Genomic DNA, 5,640 nt, shown 5'->3' on the forward strand with positions numbered 1-5,640 from the left:
AGCAAGTTTAAAACGAAGTGCATGGTGAAAGGGTGAAGGATGTACAGTGGTTGGTGCTATGGAGGCTTTGATATAAAGTAAGGGTCCGAGCACACAGGGCGCAAGAGGACTGCATAGTGATCCAGATAAATGTACTGAGTGAGAACTATGAAATAGCAGGAGGATCAAAAATCAAGACTAAGAGCAGAAGAATGAGACTGGTAGAGAATGTATGTGGGATGCCTCGGCCGGATAGGATGAGAAATATGGGGTGCGTTGGCCGGATTAATATTAAAAAATGTCTGGTGTCGAAGTCCTGGCGTGTGGGTATATAAGAGTGTTCTTAGATGGTATAGTCCCCTTGCGAGAACGAATATGGATCGATTGGTGTATGTGTATTTTTTTTTATCACGTCTGACTCTAGGCATAAGCTGAACACCCCGTTCCCTGAGACCCAGCAGTCCACCTACGTGCATTACATCTCCAAGTGTTACATTGTGGCGCCAACACACACCGTCCATATTGAATACATGCTAGGGCTGTCTCATACAGGATTGGGGTATTGATATTAGCCGGAGTATTTTTACGACCTGTCGATGGGGCTTATGGTAGATCAGAAAAGCCTGTTTTAGCGTAGTTTAAATCTTTAAACTGTTTCCTTCCCCAGTCGGGAATAGAACTCGCGTCCGTTATGATCACAGACCACCTCTCTATCGACTCGACCACCTCCTCGTCCGCCTATACATACTATACATAGAAGTGAGGCAAGCAATGTTCCCATTGCAATTAAGGAGTTAATAAAGGGGATAATGGGGATAATGAGCAAGCTGTCCGCCCCTCTAGTTATCTACAGCTCTAGGATTTTCCCAGAATTCATCCGCGGTGATTATTATGCACAGGATTTAGCTAACCTTTTCAATACAAGGACTTTTTTGTAATTTATTCTTGATGCTGCCAGACTTAGGAGAACTCTCTCAGTACAAACGTGTTTAATGAAGGCTATACATAATCTTTCCAGTTTGAAAAGTCTATATTGGGCTGACTAAAATCGTCTGGAGATAGCAAGACTGGAAATAAAAAAAGAAGGCTTTGGAATTAACCCTTTGAATCCGATGCCCGTAGGGGAGAGGTTCGTATTCTAGGTGGCGTAGGAGATCTGATAGCACCCCTTCCAAAGCGATATACTTTGCCTAATGAATTTTGATATTTTCTTGTACACTCGATCAAAAAAGTATCTTACAGGCGGGGTACGATGAGATCCCAAATGATCAACATAAATTATGAAGTCCCGGGAAGGTTAATAGATTATTTTGTAAATAGGCACAGAATGATAATATCGACTAATCTATACTGTATAGAAAATATCACAAGAAAGCGATATCTAATTTTGTCAGTATTTTTAATATCGTGAGTAAGGATCGTTAAGCACATTCCAGTAGGTATCGTCCGTAGTGTCAAGTTGTTTAGCGCCAAATGTGAACCGATACTTTTTATTTTTTATCGACGGCGCATTATTAATATCGTATAATGTTTGCATCAGTAACATAGAAGTGGATATTGAGATGTAACGTGCAGAAAAAATTGGTAAGGTATATGTGTTACGAAATCTCCATGTCACTCAGAATACGACCCAGGGAAACCTTGATGGACATGTGCTTGTGCAGTAAATTAGGCGACTGCATATAGAGAGGGTTCGTTCGTTTGAAGATTTCCTCCACCTATAGTGGAGGCCGGGCCATACATTAGCCCGGTTATAGAGAGGGATCAAATTGGCAGTGAATTGATTAAATACTGTGAACTAAGTGGGAGAGGAAGCGACGTCCGGTGAGTAGGCTGAGCCTCCTCCCGTCACCACCAGTTTCCAAGAATATTACCTCGTTAGTAGTTGACTATTCCTCTCTCTCTCTCTCTCTCTCTCTCTTTTTCAACAGCAGTCACTTTTTTTTTTTCTCCTTTTTTTTTTTGAGCACCGGTAATGTAGTGGCAGCACGTTCGCCTCACAAGAGAGAGGATCCGGGTTAGAATCCTGGCCTCTGGAACTGCTCGAGTTTTTTCTATTCTGCCACTTCCCTCTTCACCAGGCAGAGAGTAGATTATATCCGCTTCCACTTACGTACTGCAGGGCTTGGCGTGTTGGAGGTCTTTTGTGACATTATACTGCTTTGGCTCTAACCTGGCCTATAATTGCCGTGTCGCCATCTGTATTGCTGAGAAGAAAAAACAGATTAACACTAAAACATGATGCCTGTCACGAAGGAGTTCTCGGGAGAGAATGTAGAGCTTTAATTTTATTTTTTTTTCTTCCACTGTTCTATGTGAAGTAATCTGTAAAAGGAAGAAAATCTGGGCCAAGTTAAAGTAAAAATGAGAATAATGAATTTGTTTAGGTCAGTGTAGAGTCACCCCAGGCAGAAGGAAGAGGAAAGAATGAAGGAAAGAAAGACACAAGAGGGAGTGCGGGTGACTTTACACTCCCTCTTGTGTCTTTCTTTCCTTCATTCTTTCCTCTTCCTTCTGCCTGTGGGTGACTCTACACTGAGTGACAAGCCAAATGGTTTCCTGTTCACCAGGAAACCATTTACTACGCTGGGTGGTAACCATATAACCAAATTTTGGCTCCTGGTGTTTTAGTGGGTAATAAAGGTGCTCCAATCGGATTGACCCGGTGAAAGTTTATATCCAAGGGGTGGCTGGGGTTTATTGCTCACGTAATGCCACTCAGGGATGAGTGAGGCTGGTCACTCTCATCTTAAATGCCAGGACCAACTTTCCTAGCCCCGGGCTCCTACGCTCCTCATGGGGCAACGTAGGATTAGATGATGGATGGATGGATGGATGTTTAGGTCTCATTTCTCTGTGCTGGAGTAAACCCGTTGAAGTGTTCGGGCCACAGTAGATGTGAAATATAGGAAAGTACACTGATGCCACGTAACACTCCCAACGCACTGCCTCCTGTTGTGCTCATAAGTGGATGCGACTGTACATGGATGCCAGTCGACTGGCGTGTCGTTGTCTGGGGAAAGATATTACACACACACACACACACACACACACACACACACACACACACACACACACACACACATGAGCACGCCCGCGCGTGCACCACCAAAACCTTCTCACGTACCCCATCCGTTTCCTACTGTACACACCCTTTCCCAACCGGACCTAAGCCATCGTGGCAAGGTTTCCTGGTTGTAACTCTCCGTATTAGAGTGATCCAATCCTGCACTGGACTATTAAGGACTTCATCTCCTTCTCCTCCTTCACCTACACCTTCACCTTCTTCTTCAACTTCTCGTTCCCCTTCTCGTTCTCGTTCTCCCCTTCTGCTTCTCCTGCTTTTGCTTTTGCTTACTTTTCCTTTTCCTTCTCCTCCTCGTTTTCCTCCTCCAGTCCTTTCTGAAAGTTTCCTTTTTGGATTTTCTAATCTGATCTAGCATAACCTAACCTAACATTTTCTGATGTTCTCTTGTACAAAAGTAAATTATCGTGTGTCATATGGAGAGAATGGATGCCGACAGCGTGGTGGAAAGGGTACATGTGAGTGATTTTGAGGATGGGAGAAGGAGTAGTATGCCAAAAGGAAGGTCAATAGACATAGTAAAGTGTATGTCAAGAAAGAATATATAAGGCAAACTTTAGAAGTTGATGAGGCTATGGTACTGACTGAGACAGAGCTGGCTGGATGTATTATGTACAGATGAGTGCATGGCAAGATTTTAACAACCCTTTCCTCACTTTATTTTCGGTGGATTTACTCAATGTAGCAGGTGATGTAAAGGCAAAGCAAAAATGGAAAAAAAAATCTGACTAAGCTTTGCGAGGTAAAGTCAGGATTCTGGGAGCTTGAAGGGTGTGCAAATGTTCTCTCTGCACACTGTTGAAATTTCTCTCCTGAGTGTGCCTGCTGGACCCTACCTCACCGTATCCTTAGGTGGTTAAAAAAAAAAAAAAAGGTGAAGAAGAAGAAAAAGATGATGATGATGATGATGAAATTCTCGTTATAAGCAGTGTCTTTCCATGCACACTTTTGCCATAATTAAAGTCAGTCTTCTCTATGTAACATTTTTTTTTTTTTTTTAATGTCTTCTTTTGCAATAACTCCCCAGCAAACTGCACTAACCCTTGACGACAGCGCTCTTAACTATTAAGTTTTCTCGTCAGCTTGGGATATTTTTTAAGAACCTGTTTCTTAGCGATTTATCTAGTTTTTTCTTTCAACCAAGGATTTGCTTCATTGGTATTTACATCTATGAATGGTTCACGACCGGTGTGGGCGTGCGACAAGGTTGTGTGATGTCCCCATGGTTGTTCAATTTATATATGGATAGGGTGATGAGAGAAGTAAAAACACGAGTAATGGAGAGAGCGATGGCGTTGGTAATAAATGGTGATGGATGGAACATCTCAAATTTGTTGCACGCTGATTATGCAGTACTGCTTGCAAGTACCGGACAAGAACTGGGTAGGCTAGTGCAGAGTTTTGCTGATGTCTGTGAGCGTCGTGCCTTGAGAGTAAATGTAGAAAAGAGTGAAGTGATGGTTATTGAGAGAGAAGGTGACTCCTAGTGCGATGTAACAGTGAACGTAGAAAGACTGGAATTGGTGAGAGAGTTCAAATACCTGGGTACAGTGATAGGAAAGAGAGGAAAATGTGGAAAAGAAGCTGAAAGTAGAGTGACACAAGGAAGAAAAGTAGCTGGTGAAATGCAATGAAGGCCTTAAGAAGATACAGAGGCTTGACTGTTGCAGCTGCACGAAGCCTACATGAAGGAGTGTTAGTGCCAACTGTAACATACGGATGTGAGACTATGGTGTGGCATGAAAATGAAGAAAGTCAGGAGTAAGAGCAGTGGAGATGAGACTGCTGAAGAATGTATGTGGAGTACAGAGGGTGGATAGGATACGAAATAATGTGATTCGTGAAAGATGCGAAGTGAGGAAGTCGGTGGATACCAGAATCGAAGAGAGTGTACTGAGATGGTATGGTCATGTGGAAAGAATGGATAACAAAAGAGTGGTGAAAAAGGTATATCTGAGCGATTTTGAGGGAGGAAGGAGGCGAGGTAGGCCAAGGAGAAGGTGGAGAGATATGGTAAATGAATGTGTGAGGAAGAGAGGTTTGGAAGTCGGTGAGGCTGGGGAACTGACAAGAGATCGAGCTGGCTGGATGAATGTTGTGAGGAGAAGTGCATGATCAGGGATTTTTGGCACCCCTTTTTAACGTGGCAGCGTCTGGATTGACTCTATCGGATATGATTATGTGAAGCTACAGAAAGCGGTGAATGTTTTTGGCGTATCCGATAGAGCTAGGATTCCGGAGGCTTGAATGATGAGTGAATGGAAGCGTGGCCCATTGGATTGGGCAAATCTGGGCTGTCTGGACATTGCTACTCCTCACCCTGCCCTAGGGTGGGAAAGGAGGTCCGGATGATGATGATGATGATGATGATGATGGTATTTACATCTTTTGAATACCAACCCAGATTTTATAAACGATATAAATGTGAATGATATTGTGCAGTCTGGGGAAATAAATTTGTAAGGACGAGATGCCAGACAGCCTCTTGTGTTAATGAATTAGGGCAAGAATTTGGTGTGGACGCGCTCCTAAGGGATAATCACACTCTGTTCACTTTAACTAGGCGAGAAATTATC

The sequence above is a fragment of the Coenobita brevimanus genome, chromosome 80 (genome assembly GCF_032717465.1).
Source record: "Coenobita brevimanus isolate Jiangsu-jjx chromosome 80, ASM3271746v2, whole genome shotgun sequence".
NCBI lineage: Eukaryota > Metazoa > Arthropoda > Malacostraca > Decapoda > Coenobitidae > Coenobita > Coenobita brevimanus.